The sequence below is a fragment of the Ursus arctos genome, unplaced genomic scaffold (genome assembly GCF_023065955.2).
Source record: "Ursus arctos isolate Adak ecotype North America unplaced genomic scaffold, UrsArc2.0 scaffold_19, whole genome shotgun sequence".
Taxonomy (NCBI): domain Eukaryota; kingdom Metazoa; phylum Chordata; class Mammalia; order Carnivora; family Ursidae; genus Ursus; species Ursus arctos.
In genome coordinates, this window is record NW_026622863.1 from 2,426,178 (window position 1) to 2,447,101 (window position 20,924).

At 50.6% G+C, this 20,924-nt stretch overlaps 1 long non-coding RNA gene across 1 annotated transcript in view; it reads left to right on the top strand.

The window, feature by feature from the left end:
• Nucleotides 1–20,924, top strand: part of LOC130544072 (uncharacterized) — a 296,307-nt gene that overhangs the window by 137,123 nt on the left and 138,260 nt on the right. Inside the window, exons 4-10 of the long non-coding RNA XR_008960024.1 lie at nucleotides 11,039–11,175; nucleotides 11,726–11,840; nucleotides 12,113–12,294; nucleotides 12,835–12,909; nucleotides 14,007–14,115; nucleotides 19,252–19,399; nucleotides 20,413–20,614. This is a non-coding gene — a long non-coding RNA (uncharacterized LOC130544072). The remainder of the gene's footprint in view (nucleotides 1–11,038; nucleotides 11,176–11,725; nucleotides 11,841–12,112; nucleotides 12,295–12,834; nucleotides 12,910–14,006; nucleotides 14,116–19,251; nucleotides 19,400–20,412; nucleotides 20,615–20,924) is intronic.

Genomic DNA, 20,924 nt, shown 5'->3' on the forward strand with positions numbered 1-20,924 from the left:
CCTAAGAGATGAGGGCTTGGTGAAAAAAGTCATGCTGAGAAGTTTGGGAGGAGAGTTACCCTTGTGAGAATGGAATTAGCTTTGTGAAACTGAGAAACGTCTTAAGTCCATTTCCCCCTTAAATCTCACATTTTTAGAATCCACACTGGTCACACGTAGAGCTTGTAATTTATTGTTTATCAGCACTTTGGATGGGAGCAGTCATGATCCTGAAGCTGTTTGGGTTTGAATCCCAGCTATCACTTGCCAGTAGCTGTGAAACTTGGAACGAGTCCCATAACTGAGCCTCTGTTTCTTCTTCTGCAAAATGGAAATGGATATACCCTCACTTTGGAGAGTCATAAGGATTAGACATCAGTGTCCAGACCAGGAAAGCTGATTTCATGGACTCTGTTAAATGCAGTCTTTTGCCCCAACAAGCCGTCCACCCCCGTTACTTAGCAGCAACACCTGGCGCTTCCTGGTTTCCACACACACATTGACTGTTCATTCTTACAACATTCCAGCTTGGTCTCAGAGCCTGGAGGGGCTGCCATGCATGTTGGAGGACCAGTTGGGTGCATGCATGGCAGTGGTGAAAGGCTCCTTGCCTCAGTGCATCCCACGTGCAGATTGTCACCCTGTGTGAATCCCAGGCTTTCAGATGGTTAGCCCAGTAAGTTTTGGCTAGGAGGATCGCATGTTAAGAGCATGGTTGCCTTGGGGATTGTGGCATGGCACACCCTGTGACTGACTTGTCCTCTGATCAACCAAATGTGACATTTAGGGAGCTGTGGTAACCTAGCAGGGCAGTAGACCTGGGAAATAGTCCAGTCATGATCAGCAGGAAAGGTGAGTTTTGAAATGGTCTCTTGGCTGGCCTTCAGATGCTGGACGGGACAGTTGCTGGCATGGAATACCTCCTGGGTCAAAGGGGACGGCTTGAGGAGCTCTACGACAGCCAGAAACAGGTGTTTTAACAATTTAAGTGGGGTGAATTGAACCCTGGCATTGAATTTCTCTTGGATACCATGGCACCTAAACACTTAAAGGAAGAGGACTGAGTAAGCACCAGAGTGCATCTGGCAATGATGAAATGACCTTTGGAACATTCTAGCAGAACTCAGATTGGGGCCAGTCAGAAGCAACTCTGGACAGAATTGTCAGCTGCCTGGATTTTCCAGCGTCCATTCACAGGGAGTGAAGTGTAACCTGGCCAAGTTCCTCTCTGTTATGACCCAGGAAAACAAATTACCTTGGTGATTGGATGGGGTGGGTGTTTTCAACTCCAAAACGAATTGTGAAAACACAGTTTCATGGAGTCTTCATATTTCTTAAACCAAACAGGGAGAGTGTGGGGACAGTGCTCTCACCAGCTCCTCCACTCCTCCCCCAGGGAGACAAGGTGATGTTGCTCCAGAGCAGCCCAATCCAGGGAGACAGATTTGCACATAAACTTGAGCCTGAGTGAGAGCGAGCAGTGCCCTGCATGGCAAGCTTCTCGACTGCTGAAGAGTACACTGAAGAGCAAACCTACAGTAAGACTCCTCAAGCTTGTGCTTCACGGGACACGAGTATTTCCACATTCTTTCACACCTTCTCCACTTTCCCCAAAACTTAACCTCCCCCACTTCCTTCATTTGCAGGAGTTGGATTTGTCCCCTACTTCATAGAAGAATTCGAAGCTCCTTAACTTGTCCTACCAAAGATGTTCTGGTAGGTTGTATTGTTGTGACACAGATGCTCATGTCCCATCCCCCAGCCCCCAGATGGAGCACGCCTCCCTGTCCAGGGGCATTGAACTTAGACAAGTTACCTGCTTTGACCAAAGGAATGTGGGCAGCAATATGGGCACAGGTCCAAGAAGAGGCTTTGAGGGTCACCATTAAATCTTGCTTCTGCCATCTGCACAAGAAGAACATGGCAGGTATCTGTAGCTCCTTGGAGTCAGGGACATGTGGAGCAGACTCAAAACTGAGCCTGACTGAGCTGAGTCAAGCCACAGGCTCACAAATGAGAAATAAATGTCTACGGTTATAAGCCACTGAGATTTTGGCATTGTTATCCCAGAAAATCTTGACTAATACAGAGACCAATGCATATGCCAGTATTTATTCTATTGCTGTTTGTTCCTATTGCCATGAAGAATGATTTGTTCTCATATCTAACTCCCATCCTTCCACCCGACTTTGTATCTCGTCTTCTCAACCTTAACGATCAAGGTCTCTTTCTCTTGTATCCTTTTAACTAGACCCATAGCATCATTTAAAACATGATCAGCTCATTCTGGCTTTCATTAGGACATAGAAAGGTGAGAACTGAAGATAAAGAGAAATCCTAAAGGGAGGCAGAGAAAAAGGACACATACACAGAAGAACGGAGATGAGAGTAACAGCAGACTTCTCTGCAGAAACTATGCAACCCAAAAGACGATGGAGTCATGTCTTAAAGTACTAAAAGGGGGGAAAAAGATCAAAATTCCATTCCCAGGGGAAAAGTGTCTTTAAAAATGAAGGATAAGTAAAGATTTTTTTCAGACAAGTAAAAAATTACCAGCAGACTTGCATTGCAAGAAACGTTAGAAGAAATTCCTGAGTCAGAAGGTATATGAAACCGGTCAGAATCTTGGATCCACATAAAGAAATGAAAAGTGCTGGGCATGGTAAAAACAAAGATAAATACGAAGGTTTTTCTTACATCTAACTACTCTAAAGATATCTGACTGTCTAAAGCAAAGATAGTCATGCTGTGCCCTGTGTTCATATCCCATGTGGGAGTGAAAAGTATAACGAGAGTGAAAACAATGTGAGGGGAGAATTGGAAGTATAGTCTTGTAAGAATCTTAAACTACCTGTGAGTCCACATAACATTATTTGAAGGTGGACTGTGGTCACATAAAGATCTATATTATAAATTCCAGGTAACAACTTTTTTTTTTAAATGTATAAGCATGTCCAATTCTCACATTAAGAAAAAACAAACGTTATTAACCACGCACCATCCTCCAACTACCATCTGATTCCTCTTCTCTCCTTTCACACTATGTCTCTCAGGAATGTTGTCTATACCTGCTGTTTCCACCTGCTAAGTTTCTCTCAGCTCCTCAGCGGATTGTAATCTGGCTTTCACGTCTGCTGTCCCACTCAGGCAGCTTTGCCAAAGTCACTAGTGACCTCAACATCACTATATCCCAAAAGACAATTTCACACCTGCCTCTGGACTATGGGTGGCCTTTGCCATGTGGCCACCCCCCCCTTCCTGAACACTGCCTCTCGGCTCTTGCGGCACGCGTTCTCCTGCTTTCTGGATGCGCCCTGTTCACCTTGCATGTTCATTTCTCCTTTATTTGACCGTGAGGTGCTTGGATTCCTTAAAAGTCATTTCTAGGCTTGCTTTATTTCATACTTTACACTTTCTCCCTAAGGAAACCCATTTGTACCCACATTTTTGTTGTTTCCTTTAGCCAGAAGACTACAACATTATACCCATCCTGGATCTGTCCTCTGAGCTTCGGTCCATATTCTGAACTCCTGTGGGCATCTCAAAGGCAACTCACATCTCAACCTGTCCACAAAAAGGTCACCATTTCTTCCCTTAAGTGGGTCTTCTCGGAGGACTGTCTGTCTCAGAAGATAGCACTCCCACCATCACCACTGCCACCATTCACTGACTTTGAGAAACATTTATTGAACACTTACTTTGTGTAAGAGACTAGAGGTATGATGAACAATGAACAAGGTTCCTGTTGTCATGATGGGATTCATGGTCCAGTGGAGGCAACAGGCATTAAGCAAGCAAAGAAACAAACGTAGCACGTAATTTCAGGAACGGAGACATGCCATAAACAAGGAGAGCTGGATGAGGAGAGGCTGGTAGGTGGGCTAGGGCATCAGGCCGAGGCATCAGGGAAGCCTTCTAGAGGCGACACTGAGCAGGTACTTGGATTCTAGGACGGAGCGTGCAAAGGGCCAGGAGGAGGGGGTGAGGGCAGACGATTGCAAAGTCAACCAGAAACCTAGGCTTCTTCACTGTTGGCTCCGGAAACTCTCAGGTTCCAGCCCCAGGCCAGAGCACCCTCACCTGCACCCTTGGGCTGTGGTCCAGCCGCCTCGTCAGCCTCCCCACAGGCGCCCCCCTCTCCCTCCTGCCCAGCCTGCACACGGCCACTCAGGCATCTTGTCAAAAGGCAAATCGAATCACGGTATTCCGCATCCTTCCTTCCCACTTTTCTACTGTGGTGGCTTCAAAACAAAAGGGGGGTTTTGGTTTTTCTCCCTTTCAACACGGACTGGTCCTCGTGAGAGGCTCCATGGAAAGACTGTGGCAGAAATGACTCTTCGCGTCTTCACACTATAGGTGAGGTGAGGTGGCAGCACTTTCACTGGGTTCTGTTCCTTGGGACACGTGTCCCTGGAATCCGTCACAGTGTCGGGGTCCTGACCGGCAGCCCCAGGCCCCTACCTTCCAGGCCCCACACCTGATGCAGTGGAGACAGACAAGCGGCCCAAATGGCAGATTCACGCACAAAATGATTATCATTGATTTAAATGACTAATGTCTGGGAGGGTTTGTTTCACAGCAAAATGGAAACAGAGTATGTGCCCATCAGTTAAGAAGATGTTTATAACCTGGCCTTCTTCCACCGCTTGCAAATCCGATTTGTGTCATCCCCCCACCTTGCCGCCTCTGGCTCTCCCAGCCAGCCACACACACTCTGACCCGTCCCTGCCCAGGCTGTCCCGCTACTAACTCTCCACGTGCAGCCTCACAGTGCCCTTCCCTGACTCCGCTCTGACAAGCCCGTGGTTACTCATGGTGTGCTGTGCCCGCTGAGCGAGCTAGCAAACCTCGTGGTTGCTGCGGCCTTGTCTCTGGTGGCCTTGGGCTTGGGGCTTCAACACGGCAGTGCACAAAATGGTGACTATGGGGCTTAACGCTCTCTGTCCGAGTTCTTTTCCAGCCACATCTGCAGCTGTATTTTTCCTGACTTCCTTGGTTTCCTCTGTTGGGTCCTCAGATCCACCATGCTCCCTCCCTCCTACCCCCTGAGCTCGCCATGCTCCCCTCCCGTGGTTCAAATAGTTACCACATCCTTCCACGTGCTCCTTCAGTGTCTTTGCACATCCCGTGGGGCTTCCTCGGCCCAAAAGCCGTCTAGATCTCTCAGGCTAGGTCAGCTTTGACTCTTTCAGGCTTCGAGATGCCCCATCTCTGCCCAGTTTCCTAATGCATGTGGCGACTGGAACTTCTTTTCTGTATGATGAGTTTACTGGTATCTACTTCTGTCAGCGGACAGAGTTCTAGGAGGGCCAGAGATGGGTCTGGTTTTGCTGACCAGTGTGTAGTGCGTGGTGCTCTGTGTGTATTCCTGTGGCCTGCAGCTGGAGGACAGTGACAAGGGCCTTGCTTAGTGAACCACAAGTGGGCAGGTGTGCCCGGGGTTAGCTCGTGGACCAGCTTGAGGATTCGGAGGCAGACCACAGGGCTGAATCAAAGGCGTCCTCCGAAGAGTGCTCCAGCTGCTTCAGTCCTCCATGGAATGAGATGTGGGGAGAACAGATACACATGGGCCCGGTTGACGGAATTCCATTATCCAGGAGCCCTGTTTGGCCACTGGGACCCTCCACACGTAACTGAGAAGGGAACTGGAGCCAGAGCTAATCATCGGGCACAACACGTGCTCCCTTCAGACTCTGACGTGACAAAGATAGGGGGCTGGTTCAGATGGATGAAAATTTAAACAATGGGCAGCCCCTTGGGCTAATGGTAGGGGGCTGGGGGGAGGGGAAGCGGCCACTCGTGCCTTGCTGTGGTTGTGAAAATTGCTGCAAGTTGGTGAGGGAAAAATATCTAGCCATTGATTTGGAACTTTGGAGCCCACGTAAAATTTGACCCTGCAGACCAACCAGGAGTGCTCTAACTCCCACAAATGGAAAGCAGCAGGGTGTTCAGACACTGGAGAAGGGTATTTAGTACAGGATACGCAGGGCCCAGCTGGAAACCACTGGAATGTCTGTCAGCAGGGGCTGTGGGGTGGATCAGGGAACATCTGAGGTCCTGGAGGTCAGCCCTGTCGGTAGGATAGGGGAGGCGCACAGGTGCTGCTGGTCGGGGAGTCAGTCGGCAAAGTGTTGAGGAGTTTTGAAAAGAAGAAGTACTCAGCCTATGAGTGGGTTGGAATGGCCAGGGAAGAGTTTGCGGAAATTCTCAGCCAAAAAGGGGAGTGGGAAGCAAACAAAAGTGTCCCAAGCTTGGGGAGAGGCAGAAAAATACTCCTATAAAAAGAAAAGAGAATAACCCAAGTTCAGGTAGGGAAAAGTTCTTTGTCGATCACAATTATTTGGCTGATAATTGTGGGGAGGGGCAGGGTTCACCGGGCAAGAAGAAAATTCGGTTCTGTGCCGGTCCCGCACCTCTGTTCTGATGGCCGCGGCCTGGCCTCTCCTCCTGTCTGCTTGCACCTGCGAGGGCCAGCCCTGTCCTGGCCGGGCCGGTCGTGGAGGGGCGCAGTTCTGGCTCCTCCAGCTGCTGCGGTCTGCCAGTGCACTCTGCAGATTGGACAGGACCCCCTCTACGCCCCATCATGGATTTCGGGGCCTGGGGTTTTCCATCTGTGAATTCCATTTCAATGCTGGAATGTTGTTTGTTTTGCTCTTTGTTTGTTTGTGGTCGTAGCTATTTTTAGTTCTGATGTGGGGCGGGGGACTGAAGGGAGGAGGCCGGGCCTGCTGCACTGCCTGCCAGCACCGCTGCTTTTCATCCTCACAACCCGAGACAGGGAAGACAAAGCGAAACCACAGAGACCCCCAGGCCCACCCGGTTCTGGCTGCAGCTTGCATCGGGGACTGGTGTAGGGTTTGGATTCTATCCTTCCCTGCGCGCTGATCCGCAAAGCAAGGCTACTTTGTGTGTGTGTGTGAGCGTACTAATTGCATCACCGTTGATAATGGCGAAAGAGAAGGTGTGGAAAAACACGGATGTTTCAGCGGCGGGGCAGGGTGGACTGCATCCTGGCTGCGGTGGAGGGTCCACAGCCGCGACTGCTAGCGTCAGCCCGGGAGCATGGCCCAGCAGGCCTCGCAGGCCCCCTGCAAACCTGGAAGCCCCCATCCTGGGCGCGGCAGAGGAAGGACTGCAGGGACAGGAGGGGCCCTTCCAGAGGGGCCCTTCCATAGGGGCCAGACTCTGACTCCAGCGAGGCTTACTGGGACCGAGTATTTGCACTGCCATGACTGCAGGGCCTCATCCTCACCAGTACTTGGGAGATGAGTCTGGGTCAGGAGCAAAACACATCTATTCACCTCTGATTTATAGTTCCTCGTCCTTTGCAATTTTGCCTTCTTTCTTACCGAAGTAGTAAGAACACTGAACACTGGAGAAGGAGAAAGAGTTTTTGGTAATATTACCACCAAAACAGCGTCACCTAGGCAGGGTTGGACGTTTTGGTGTATTTCTTTCCAGGCTTTGGGTCAGCATCATCTATTTTACACAGTTTTGCACACATTTTCTTATACTCATTTTCCTGTTGAAGAGACCGTGTGCTTTGCTTTCAGGATGAAAGCCCTCTGGGGTCCCTGGGGGGCAGGCTGGGGGAGGCATCTCGAGAGCCCGGGGCAGGAGCTGTGCTTGTCACTGCGGATATGGCCTTGGCCAGGCGGCTCCTCTGTGCCCGGTGTCACACAAGCCCCGGAGCCCAGGTGTTAGTTATGATCCCGTTTTGCAGACAGAAAGGCTAGAGCTCTTCCAGATCAAGCAGCAGCGCCCCCAGGAAGCAGAGGAGCACAAGTGTTTTGACTCCGAGGTCTGTGAGCTGACCCCGCCTGCTTGCATGACGTCTCACCGACGTACGGAGCACTTCCTGTTCGTTCTCTCCGTGAGGCTCCGTGCGAGAGGGCAGCTCCGGGAGAGTCTGTCCTCTGGGCTGGTGCATCCCTGCTCCCAGCGCCCAAGCAGGAGAGCAGCCTAACGGGGCTCGGGGCCTGCTGAGCCTACATTTATCCACCACCTCTGGGTCCAGCACTGTTCCTAAACCAGTTCCAGTGAAGACATGAGTGCAATGAAGCGTGTTGCCTCGGCTCTGGGGTTCCTTAGCAGGAGGCAGCCCTGATGAAGCTGGTTGACAGGAGGCAGGTGGAGACAGGCCGGGCTGTGGGCTTTAGACCCCAGGTCAGCCACTTCCTAGCAGTGCACTCGGCCTTCTGATCCGAGAAAGGGGCCAGGGCCTGGGGAAACCCCATAAACATGGGCTCTGACGATGACTACTTGTTTATGGTCGGTACTAGCTGAAGTTTCCTTTTTCAGTGCTAACCGTCAGTAAAGAAGTACCATAATGACATCTGTGGCTCAGTCTAGAAAATCAGTCTGAGGAAGGGTGGGGAGGGAGGGAGCGGGTGCCTGGGCATTGCTTTGTCCTACCTGTCCTGTCTGAAGATCAAATATTCATGAGGCTCTTTCTGGGGGAGCATGTCTTTTCTGCTAGATATCCTCTACCCCTCTGCCCTCCCAGCCCTGTGGAGTAGGTATAGTTTTAATGGTGGGGACAGGGCCAGATGTTTGGGAACCAGCTGCCCCTGTCCATGCTAGCAGGGGCGGGAGACAGGCACTGACTCACATTGCTGTGTCCTCTGAGCCCCCTTCCGTGGGGGCGTCAGGTATGGGATGCGTTCCCCATGCTGGAGTTCAGGTCGTGCAGTGGGACCACGCAGACCCGAAACTGGTGGCAGGGACAGATTCGTGGCATCTCCCTCTGTGCATAGGTATTTGAGATCCTGGGACCACCCCATAAAAAGCTCCTGCATGGGAGCCAAACCCGAAACTGAGTTTGTCCCATCGCCACCTGGTGGCATCCCTGTGGCCACAAGGGCCAGATTGTGTGGGGTGTGCGTGTGAGGGGGTAGCTGCGTCCATGTTCCCCGTGGCCAAGGCGGCAAATAGCAACTCCCGTGAGCACACCGGGTGGACAGCCAGCCCCTCTCCGTTTTTCTCTCTTTCCTTCCCTGTCTCTGTCTGTCTGTCTGTCTCCCCAGGGACAGGGCCTGTCTTTTTGCCAACAGCTGTCAGGGAGGCTGTTGCCTGATTGAGGCAGCAGGCTCCCCAGGCCAGCTGTCCCCTTGGAGTCTACACCCCAAGGTGGTTTCCTCCTCCATGAGCTGTGCCAGGTTTGCAGACTCTGCAGGCAGGGGCAGAGTCCTTCTGGTAATCCCGGTTGGCAGGCTGACATTCAGCTGTAAATTGGGTCTAACCAACTGCAAACGGGAAGCAGGATTTCGGTTTATTTATAGTGATCCTGTCACTACACTCAGCTCAATGGACATTAGTATAAAAATAAAAGATAAATGGAACATCATTGAAGTTAGCCTGGCTGCTCCCCGGTCTGCTGAAACCTGCCCGGGAGAACGTCCTAGAGGCCGGACCCTGCCCAGAAGGACCCTGAGCAGACGGCTGAAATAGCTGTGCCTTGGTGGGCTTGTTTTGTTTTGTTCTGAACTTTGCCACTTTCTGAAAATCCCGTCCCAGGAAATACCAAAGGGGAAGAGCGCAGGCGAAGGGAAATTCCTTGTGTCACTTTGGCAGTGAGGTTCTTTTCTTAGTAGACTGCAGGTTTTCGGTCTACAGAAAAATCCAGTGGCAAGCCCAGTCCCCATCTCTGTCCCGCCCCTGCCTCAGTTTTCCAGGTCAGGGACGTTGTGCCTCATCGCAGCACCCTTGGTACAACGCGGACACATCGTCGTCGGGTAAAGCCCATAGTTTCCGTGAGGGTCACTGTTGGTGGTGGACGTTCTGCGGGTCTTGTCGATTGTGCGATGTCACATATGCCCCATCACAAGACCACACAGGACCGTCTCACTGCCCCCAGAATCCCCTGTAGGGAGGAAATGTGAAAGCAACTTTTAAAGAAACAGAGCTATCCTCACTTCCAGAGCTGCATAAGTTCCCAAGGAACAGGAGAGCCACCAGGGCTGGAATGTGGCTCCGGGAGGAGTGGGGTAGTGTGGGTGTGTGTATGTCCTGTTAGCGCATACACGTATTTTATGTTGAAGCAGAAAGGCATGGCCGTGGGGGAGTGTGCGTCGCCCGCTGAACAGGGCCACCCCTCCCTCCTGGATTTAGAGGGGTGATTTGGGGGTGATTCTGAGCACACGTTGCCTCACGGGTGACGGTGCCATGAGGCCAGCTCTGAGCTGGTGTGCATCTAATCGGGGATCCGGCAGGAGGCAGCTTTCCCTCCGTGGCATGTTCTTGCTGACATGTCTGGGACTGACACGTGTCCTCCCTCCCGTGTGCGGGCACCGCGTGAGCCAGAACCGCTAGCAGCCTTTACCTCCGGGATCCAGAGACAATAAAGCTCTCTTGCCTTCTGGAGTTTCAAGCAAAGTGAGCAGGGGGCCAGGCCAGGTGCCCCGGCTGGACAAGGCACGTTCTCAGGTCCGCACAGCAAGTGGCTGATTGACTTGGCCACTCGCTGCTGTGCATGCGTCTTCCGGGAGAGGTAGGGAGCCTCACCTGGTGCTGGCCTCTTCCTAAACTAGACCCTCCCAGCCCCCAGTTTCAAAGTCGAGGGTCCCTGAAGGTATTTGTGAATAATGGACACCTTGTCATGTCTGCATATGCTGGACTTATTTGCTCTAATTCTCTTATTTCTGCTCTGCAAGGTGGGTGCGCTCAGATTCCTGGGTGCTGATGACATTCCTGTCCTGGCTAGGATCGGGCAGCACCCACGTCATTCTGCAGAACCCACGGTTGCCCCAAAGACATCCCTTTGACATTTTTCCTTCTTGAAACTCCCTGGCTGTGGCGTCAGATAAGATGAAAAAGTACTGATTTATAATTCATTCCTAAGAACGTGAGAACAGGGCATCGCTAGGAGTCTAGACCGCTGTGGCTTGCTGCTGGCCAGTCCGCTGAAATCCAGCATCGGGATCGTGGGGTCTTTGTGGGAGCGGCTGTTGTCCACCAGAATCGTTCCAAATATATTAAAAGTAGGTTAACTTACTGTGCTTCCTGCATTTATTCTTGCAGCTGAAATTTCCCTGACTTTTTTTTCTTTTCATTTTATTAGGTTAATAAAACTTGGTTTTCGAGCATTTCACTGCCCCAGGAGGGCAGTGGGCCCCCTGTCCAATTCATCAACTGCCTAATGAGCGGCCCCGGAGGTCCCAGCCCGTCCATTCCAGAAGCTCTCTCTGCCTTGTAAAGGTGAGGCCCACGGGCTGCACTGTATATTTTGTCTGTTGGTTTCCCAAATTCTCCTGCCAGCTTGACTGTCACTTTTCGGGATTTATATGAGGCAGCGGCACCGCGGGCAGCTCCCCTCCATAGGGGAACCCCTCCTTTGCCTACTCTTCACACACACCACACACTCTGGACCATAAAATAACGTTTCTGTAATAAAATGAAGTAGAAATGTGTCGATGTTAGCATTTTAGAACATTCCAGCACCAGGGCTGTGGGAAATACCTTCGTTTGTACTAAGGAGGGAAGCTCTGTGAGAGTAGGGATAAAATTGTGTAAAAAAAAAAAAAAGACTTTAGTAAGAAGAAATAGTCTGGGATTTAAGGAAACGAGTGACAAATAGGAGGTGTTTGTGTGCGTGTGCGCGTGCGGTCTCCACACCTCCCGCCCCTGGTTTATTGTCTGTGTTTCAGACAAAGACCAGTAGAAGAGGAAGTGGGTGCTGTTTGTGTCCTGGCCCAGGGTCTGGACTCTGTCCCCTTCTAGAACATTCTTCGTCTTCCTACCCCTGCAGGCTCTCTTGCCTTCGCCAGCTTGTCAGGACACTGCCAGCTCTGGGCGTGGGGCCGGTCAGTCCCGACACGGTGGGAGAGCTGGAATCGGAGCACACGAGCTCGGGGACACCACAGGTCAGCTCAGCAGCCTGGGGAATGGAGACACATCCGTGAGAGGCGCCAGGGTGGGACGGCCCCTGGGCTGTGGGGTCCTCGGGCCAGAGGCCCCCGGAACGTGCTCACAGCAGCCCAGCCTTGTCAGTGTCTGCAGTTAGTGTCCCAGCTCCTCTTGTCTGGTTCGAGCTTCCAGTAAACGCATGGCCTTTTATTAACTGCTCTCTTGAGGGCATGCACGATCGCCAATAAATTACTCCCTACGACCTGTAACTTTCTTCCCTTCTTTCCAGCCGCCCACCTTGAGCCCAGAGGAGAAGGAGCACGGAGGGGAGGTTATGCTCACCATGCCTGCAGTACAAGGGAAAGTGGAAAAGCTGTCTTGGACCTTCTTACCACCCACCTGGCCCTGATGCCAGTTCACAGACCTCATCCAAACAAGTGGCTGGGATTTGGGGACTTCTTATAACACCCGGTATGTGGGCAGTAGTGAGGCAGTCTGTCCCTTTCTGTGGGCTCTGTGCACTTGTTGGGGGTGGGGAGCCGTCTGAGGGTCTCTGAGGTCAGGGGGAGCATACACAGAGACAGACATCAGCCAGCACCTCCGCTCTTCGACACAGGGAAGACACGATGGCATGGCTGTCAGCAGTGACATCAGAGTGTCCACGTGCCCTGGAATGTGTGCCCCAGCTGTGTGCATCCTCCTGGTCCCTGTCGGCCATGGCTTGGTAGCTCAGAGTCCATAATGGGGGCCACAGCAGCTGTTCTGCTGGGGCTTGGAGGGAGTGGGCCCGGCTTGCACCCACCCCTTGAAGCCCCTCAACCCAGGACTGGCCTTTCTCAGTTTCCCGTTTCATCTCCAGGCTCCTAGAGCTGGGCTCTGGTGCAGGATTTCCCAACTGGGGGCGGTTACCATGCACTCGCTGGGCACTCGATGATCTCCTGAAATACACTTTGAAGGGTTTTTGTTGTGTTTTGTTTTGTCTTCCCTACTTGCCACCCTTGAATGAAGCAGACTGTTTGCCTTCCTGCAGAAGGATTTGCCGTTACCCTGTGCACTTGCGAGAGGACCACGGCCCAGCGCACGGAGGTAGTGTCCATGGTTCTCATCACGGGTTTCTTCTTGTCTTAACTGCCCCCGAAACAGGCAGCTTTTGCCCCTTCTCTGTAACTAATCCCCACTGCAGTTCCCCCGCCCCCTCGGACCAGCCCACCTCGACTGCTCAGACTGAAAGGAGCATTCATGCTTAGGCCATCTGCTTGTTTAAACTCACCCTGTGTGAGTCCATGTTAAATGCAACAGAATGGAGAAAAATGTAATTCTCTGTCGGCTTTTGATCAAAGAGAGGACTTTAAAAAAAATTCAAGATGGATTTCTGAAGGACAATGTTGTACACATTCCTTGTGTTTCTGAGCTGCAGTGTTTAGTTGATTTGGGGGAAAAAAAATCTTTTTTTGATCCCGGGGAGAAAACACTCACACAAACACATCTCGGCACCACAAACATTGCAAGACAGGCCCTTTGCTTTACCGTCCCCGGCTGGAGGGTGGAAGGGTACTGCCTTCTCATTCATCAACAACACAGGGGAATTTGGAACACGACTCACTGCAACATGCAAACCCTCTCCCCCTTCTGTGGGAATTCAAGGCGAAGTCACTGCTGTCTGGGGCCAACTCAGGACCCAGGGTGCTCTCCCCGTGCCCAGAAACACACGTCCCGGCTCACCCCTCCATCCCCGTCGCCACCGACCATGAAGAGCACATTTCTCCCTCACTCCTTCAGCCTCGGAGCAAATGCAAATAAAAAGCGCTTAAAATGGTTAACATTTCCTGTCACTGAAGGCATTCATGAGGGGTGGGGGTCGCTGAGTTTTAAGTGTATTTTCATAGGAAAACTCATTTCAGATCTGCCGCAGGAACTCGGACAACTCGCACAGAGTCTCGGGGTCTGCAGTGAGTCCGAGCACCGAGTCGGCCGGTGGTCGTCTCCCTTATGTGGGTGCAGGACAGCAAGTACCCAGGTCCACACTTAGGCCCATCTGGGGCCCGGCTCGGTCTCACAGAGGAAAATAAAATAGGCCCTTTCCCGCCACCCTCCCGTTTACTCTTTTTCTATTCCTTTATTGGAGGAAAAATCCCCCAAATTTGGCAATTTATTTTGTTGTGTTTCCCCTATTGATTGTTTAGCTAGTGATTTTGCCAACTTCCTGGATGTTCATTTCTGGTTCTGCACAAAAGAGCCACATTTCTTTTGGAACCGGGACGGGGAGACGGACGGCAGCAGGCACTGGAAATTGTGAGTACTCCCTGGTCTTCCTCCAGCGATGCTCTGACCCTGTCCGTCTGTCTGTCCTGCCTCCTGTGGCTTTCTCTACCACTTCACCTTTGGTGGGGCTCCTCCGTGAACCCCTCCGTCAGCCTGCAGCACCACCGCAGGCTTTTAGGAAAGGAGCCTCTAGATGTCTGTACAAACCTGGGATGGGAAGGGGAGGGGGAGTGAGCTCACCAACTGCACTGACTCCAGTTTTCATTTTAAGGCTCCGAAAGATGGCGAAAGTCAACAGAAGCAGGCTGGTTTATTTCAGGGCGAACAGTGAGTCCCTCCTGAATTTACCTAATAAAATGAATTTTAAAATTTTCATTTTCTCATTCCATTCCAGCAGAAAATGAGTTTGCCTTTATAATGTCCAGATCTTTCGAACTCTACTGAGTGAGAAATTAAGTTACAAAATGTAAATACTTTGGTTATACCCGCATACATATACGTGAAATGAATATATGTATGAAATGAAGTAATTCCTGAGTGTAATGCAATAGCAAGCCTGACTTTAGGCTCCTAGGACACTTAAAAAATTTTTATGATGTGTAATAAAGAAAAATAAGGTTCAGTAAAAATGTTTCTCTTTAAAAATGGGTGCATTGTGATACCTAACAAATGTAATGGTATTTTTCATTTAACATAGTTGTTTATTTTTTAAAAATCTTCTGAACATCTTTGTCAAATGTTGGGAGGATTGTAAAAAAAAATATTAACATTCTAGGCCACAATTGACTTCTTTCCATGAAACTATGCTAATGAGTGTAGGCAATTGTAAAACAACGCAGTTCTCTCGTGAAAGGAATATCCTGCCTTTAATTACCAAGAGAAAGCAATTAATGCTCAAATTTCAAGGCAAATCCAGTGATCTGTTAGGAGCAGGGAGAAGGAGGAAAGCAAGCTGGTTATTTGCGTAAGAAAATCCAGAAACCGACATCGGACAGATGTATGATCGGAACGTGATTGTATTTATAAGGAAAAGTTAGATAAACTTCAAAAATGGTAGCTGTTTTGCTTAAGTGCCTGAGAAAAAGGATTCAGAATAATATTTGGGTTATCCCAGTTTTGTACTCTTGTGTTGGTGAAGCCTTGTCACGTTAAAGAACCCCAGGGGGGGTGTGAGTGTGTGCGTCTGTCTCCCCTTTGCCCCCAGCCTGGGGAAGTGTGGGGAGGAAAAGGTGGGTGCTGACCGCTGGGAAAATAAACCTTCACCCTGGAAATTCATAACGAATCTAAAAGTCTTAGAAATTAAAGATAGCAATGCCCTCACTTTTTTTCACCTCCTCAATTTCGGGGGTCACAGGGTACGGCGGTGGGCCAGAGCATTTTTGAAATTGCTGCACGCCAGAGGTATGCCAAAAGACTGTGGCCACTTTCCTGCATGTCTGCCTAGAGGGTCCCGTCCTCGTTGTCCTGGCCGGAAAGCTATGGCGATTTATTCAACATATTTTGCAAGTATTCTAATTGGATTGCTGGAGCAGAAAGCTTGGCCTTCTTATGCAGGCCCCCCTACTGCCCGGCAGATGGCGATGTTACTTCTGGAGTGGCCCCTGGAGGTGGGGGTGGGGAAGACGCTGAGATTCTGCCCGAAATCCGAAATCCGGTCAGGTCTCCGGTCAGGTTCCTCTTCACCTCTCCCGGAGCGCATCCAGTCAGCGATAAACGTAAGAAGTAAAAAGTTTTTGAGGCCTCCCTTGAAACATGCCAAGCTGTGAAAGAGTGAAGTATTTAAGCCAAATGTTAATTAGCAAAAGCATCGCCCTCCTGAGATGGTCTGAGAAGGCGCCCAGCGAGCGTTCAAAGAAGTATTTCCCGGAAACGTTCAAGATAGAAATGAAAGAAGCTCAGCAGCTATTTCAAGATGTAATTGTTACCTGTTCATGTTTAGGAGGGAAACACCGACACCCTTACGATACTCCTATAGTAACCATGAGGAGCGTACATGCGAGAGCGTGGTGAGGAAGCTCACGTGCATCCACACGGACCCGGGAAGTCACGCGTGTACAGTGAGCGATACATCCGAGTCTCACCTTCTCAAAAAAGGCTTTTCCGTTGGATGTGAGGGATGCATGTGGGAATATCCACCTGGACCCTGTGTTTCATTCTGTCAGCACCTGCTGAACGGCTGCTCCCACACTCTTAGAGCTTCCCAACCTTCCTCTTCCACGAGTGTTCTCAAGGGCACCGTCTCCTGCTCTGCCACTGAGGAAAGGTCCCACTTTATTTCAAGAACAAACAGACATTCTTCTGTCCCCATCTCTTACTAGAGAGAATCCCCAAACCCGATGAGCACATTTTTCAACCTATGTCATGTTAAAATTAAATTGAAGACAATTGTGGATGATTTCAATGTTTTGGTTCTTCATGGGACAGACAACATGATTCCTTAATTTGTTTTATGTAATAATTTGCCACATTGTTTAATTTGAAAAGAAACAGCACGCACATTGACGCTACTTGAAACAGCAAGAAGTCTTATCTTTTGTCCCTAAAAATGATGGTATCATTTGTGTTTGGAAAATAAAAAGATAGTGAGGGAATTCACTTGACTCCCAATGTGAAACGCCATGTAAGGACCTAGAAACACATCCATGTAGCACAGTATAATACCTTCATCATGTCTGGCAGTGATTAATCACGTCCCGTTCTTTAAAAATTTAATCGAATGGCGTGCTGGCTTTTTAACATGTACGTATTTTCAAACTGTGCAAGTCACCACCGCTCGTAAGTCTCTGTATTAATACGATGGTCGTGCAAGAAACCCAGCTGTTTAAATAAATTCCGTTCTGCTTTAAAGATTTTGCCCTTTGGGGAGAAAGTCATTTAAGTATTGAGTGGCACTGACCAGTGAATAATAGTTAAAATGAAAATAAATCTTCCTGAAACTTAGTTCTAATTTTCTTGAGCAAGATACTAACCCATAAAAAATAAACATTGTTTATTGAGCCACATTTGTATCAAGTGAACCTTTGTAAATTGATACGGAGAAAATAGGAACTTGTATACCCCAAATACTTGGGTGTGCTAGCAGAACAGAGAGAGCTATTTGATATGTGGACACTGAAGAAAATAAAATTAGTGATTCTGGAGAGAGAGCCGTTCAGATTTGTGCAGACCCAGGGAGGTGATCGTATTAGAATTAACACGAAAAATTTTGTGTCACTTGGCACCTTGGCTTAAGGGATAATTTAATGACACCAGCTACTAATGTTGACTTACATTTCTGCTCTGGCCAACCTCCTTACGATCTTGTTTATTTCCAGAAATCACATTTGTGACAGCTCTACTAAGCCGTTCAACAGTGAACGTTTTCTCATTTAGCTGAAAATATTTCAGGTTTCAACCCAGCAAGGAAAATCACTTTCAGACTTCATGTATATGAATAAACTTGTTTGGGGCGAGATTTTTTTTTTTTTTTTTTTTTAGAAAATGAATTCAACCAGACAATTTGAACAATTTCAGCTTAAAATATTTTTATGTTTCAATTTGCCAGCCAGGCTGATAGGACCTCAGTTGATACAAAGATTATTGCTGCTGCTCTTCTGGGCTATTATTTTTATTTTATTTTTTATTTTTAAAATACTTTTTAATACTTTATTCTTTACTGTTTTATTTTGGCGGAAGGCTAGAAAGTGGACAGGGTGCTATCTTTCACGTGGGCTTCCAGAAACACCAAGGCCTGTGTTGCCAGCAAGCGCGTCAGGCAGCTCGGAGTGATGGCGCGCTGTTGCAGGGTCTGAGTCCCGAATTTGTAAACTTTCCACTTTTTGTTTTTTGAGAAAGTCACGTTTGATCTCTGCCAGCAGAGGTGGGGAGGCATAGTTACTTCCCTCCTAACAGCTGAATGCAATCAGAGCTCTTATTTTGTGTTGTGTTTTAGTTAAAAGGTAAAAGAAAAGAGAAAAATATACCCAAACAAACCAGAAGACCCACTTAGCATCCAGAGTTCAACCTTCAGTGGAGAGAGCCGTCAGTGGGGGAGCAAAGCCCACGGGACACAATGTGTTTACGTCCTCGTCCGTCCCGGGGAATTCTCTCAGAAGGAGATGGGGAATCATGGGGACTCCATCCGGCGTTCCGCTAACGTGTTTAAGCGGCATGTCAGGAGCAAGAAGCCTGGGGTTCTTTGTGCAGACACGTGCCAGAAACTCAGATCCCTGCCTGCCTCTCAGAAATGCTCTTGCCCCACATCTCTGCGTGGTTTGGACCAACGAGACTCGGAGGCCGCATTTCCCAGTGGCCTTGCCGTTGCTGCCTCTGAACAGGAGGTGTCCAGCAGGAGCTGTGCCAGGGCCCTGACATTCCATGCTGACCCTCGCCCGGAGAGGGTCTGGGCACGCAGGTGTCCCTCCGGGCTGCGGCTGGGCTTGCTGGTGACGGGGATGGAGCCCATTCCCAACCGGAGCTGTTGCTTGTCCACAGAGCAGGAGGACTCCGGAGTGCCCAGCCCTGCGGCACGAGCAGATGAGGCCACAGGCCCGGCCTGGACTGAGACTTGGACAACAGCACTGCCCTCCCTGACGACCCCAGCACCCCACCTTCTTAGAGCCCTAACACTGGACACTTGGACATTTAACAAACTCCTGTTATTCGGTTTGCCAGTTGACTATCTCCCCTGCCTAGAATCTAAGCGCTGGGATTGTTGCAGGCTTGCAGCAAGGGTGGGTGTTAATCCAGAGTTGGCCACGGGCCAGGCACTGCCTGGGATGACGGCTGCTGTCTCCCAGCAGGTGGACAGCGTGGGGAACGCCATTGTCCCCACTTGACAGTTGAGGAAACTGAGTCCCGGGAGGTTGAGTGGGATTCTGCAGGTGGCACAGCTGCTGTGCAGGGGTGGGGAGAACTGTGGATACGAATCCAGGCCAATGGAGCGCAGACCCCTTGTCCTTAACCAGGGTCTCTGAGCACTCTGCTAAACCAGTTATTTGCTGAGTGACTGTGTGAGCAGGAGGGTTCGGGAGGTGGGGAGGTGTGATGCCTGGAGCAGAAGTGTTAGAGCTGGAGATGGGCTCACATGGGGCTCTGCCCTCACTCATTTCTGATCTTGGTGAACTCCTTAACCTTTCTGAGCCTCGGTTTCCTCCTACGTAAAATGGAGCAATCTTCCTTTTTCAGGTTGTGAGGATTTGAGACAGTGAATGCAAAATCTGGGCCTGTAGAGCATGCTGGATAAAGGATCACATCACAACTGCCTCTGGGCGAGCCCCTGAAATAAATGGGCAGAGGGGCTGCCTGCATCACATCTACCAGCTGGGCACCCTGGGTAAGTCTCTTGAGCTTGCTGGCTCTTGGTTTTCTCTGCTGTTCCTGCCTCAGAGGCTCGTAGAAGGAGGGAGAGCTGGGCCCATGGTCTTCGTGAAGTCGTTAGCACGTCCTTGCGGTGCTCCCATGCTAGCACCTTGCCATGGAAAGCGTGACCCATAGACCAACAGTATCGGCAGCACCTGGGAGTCAGTTAGAAATGCAGAGGCCCAGGCCCCACCTAGACCTCCCAAATCAGAGCCAGGGTTTGTGTGCACGTTCTGGCCGCTGGAGGGGTGCTGCCCCGGAGCACACGGGAGACAGAGGCTACCTATACCAGGGACAGGCAGATCCTGGCTCTCTGGGAGCCCTCTGCCCTCAGGTCTCTCCCTTGTCCCGCCCTGTGCTTCTGGGGCTGAGAGGCTGCCCTGAACAGACTCCTGCATCCCTGCTTTTGGCTGGTCTGACTGTGCGGGGTGGGGGGAGGAGCCGCAGTGGATTTGGTGGTGGTGCTGCTTACATGGACAGGCTCTAGCCACCCCTGGCTCCTCCCATCCTCCTGCCCAGGGGTGCCAGCAGCTTCCTGTGCCTTCTCATCCCCTGGTTCCACTCGTAGGCTTCTGAGTCTTTCCATCTCCACAGCAATGTTCTAGGTATTGAATTTGCTCTGTTTTAAGTACTCAGAGAAGTTTTTGTTTTTCTCAGTCGGATCTAGTGACCCACCCAGGTGTAAGTCCCAAGGGGTAGGGGTCTCGAAGTCAGAAGTTTGGTCAAGGATTGCAGCTCTCGCACTGACGCGTGCTGTGGCCCCAGACAAGTCACCCTTCCTACACCCCGGGGAGGCACTGGCTCAGCGAGGCCCCCTCCTCTCCTGCTGCAACAGCTCCTCTGCCTTAGCCCCGGCCTTCCTCACCTGCAGCAGGGGGAATGCGTACATGGTCGGAGGCCTTCACCCTTCCCTGGGTCCAAGCCCTAGGCTGAGGATTTGTAGCTCCTTCTTTCAGAAGATCTTTCACAAGATTTCCTTGTCCTCAGGTCTGGGTTTGCCGTCCGACTTGCTTTGGTCAGTGAGATGTTAGCACACATGATGCAGGCAGAAGCTTGGAGAAGCACTGATGTGTTTCCAGCAGCGCTCCCGTGCCCCTGCTCCCTGTGCGAAGTGCCCGTGCCGGCCTGAGGAAGGACAAGGGACGCGCAGAGCCTGGTGCCCCATTCAGTGCCGTGGAACTCTGGACACGTAAGTCAGCCTAACCGATGTCAGCAGGGCCGCCCCGCTGGCCGCCCAGACGTCACACGAGCTTGCCTGTGGTGAAAGCTGGCAGCGACATAGTTGCCAGGGTGATGAGCCGCTCTCGTGGTCTAACGTGGCCCTTGAGAATGAGGTTGTGAGGCCAGCAGCACGAGGCTGGGATTCTAGCTCAGCTGTTTCTGAATGGCTGTCCTGGGGAAAGTCAGTTCGTTTCTCTGGGCCTCGGTTTTGTCTTCTGTAGAGTGGGGATAACAATAGGACCCACCTCATGTGGGGCTTGAGGTGATATACGTCAGGC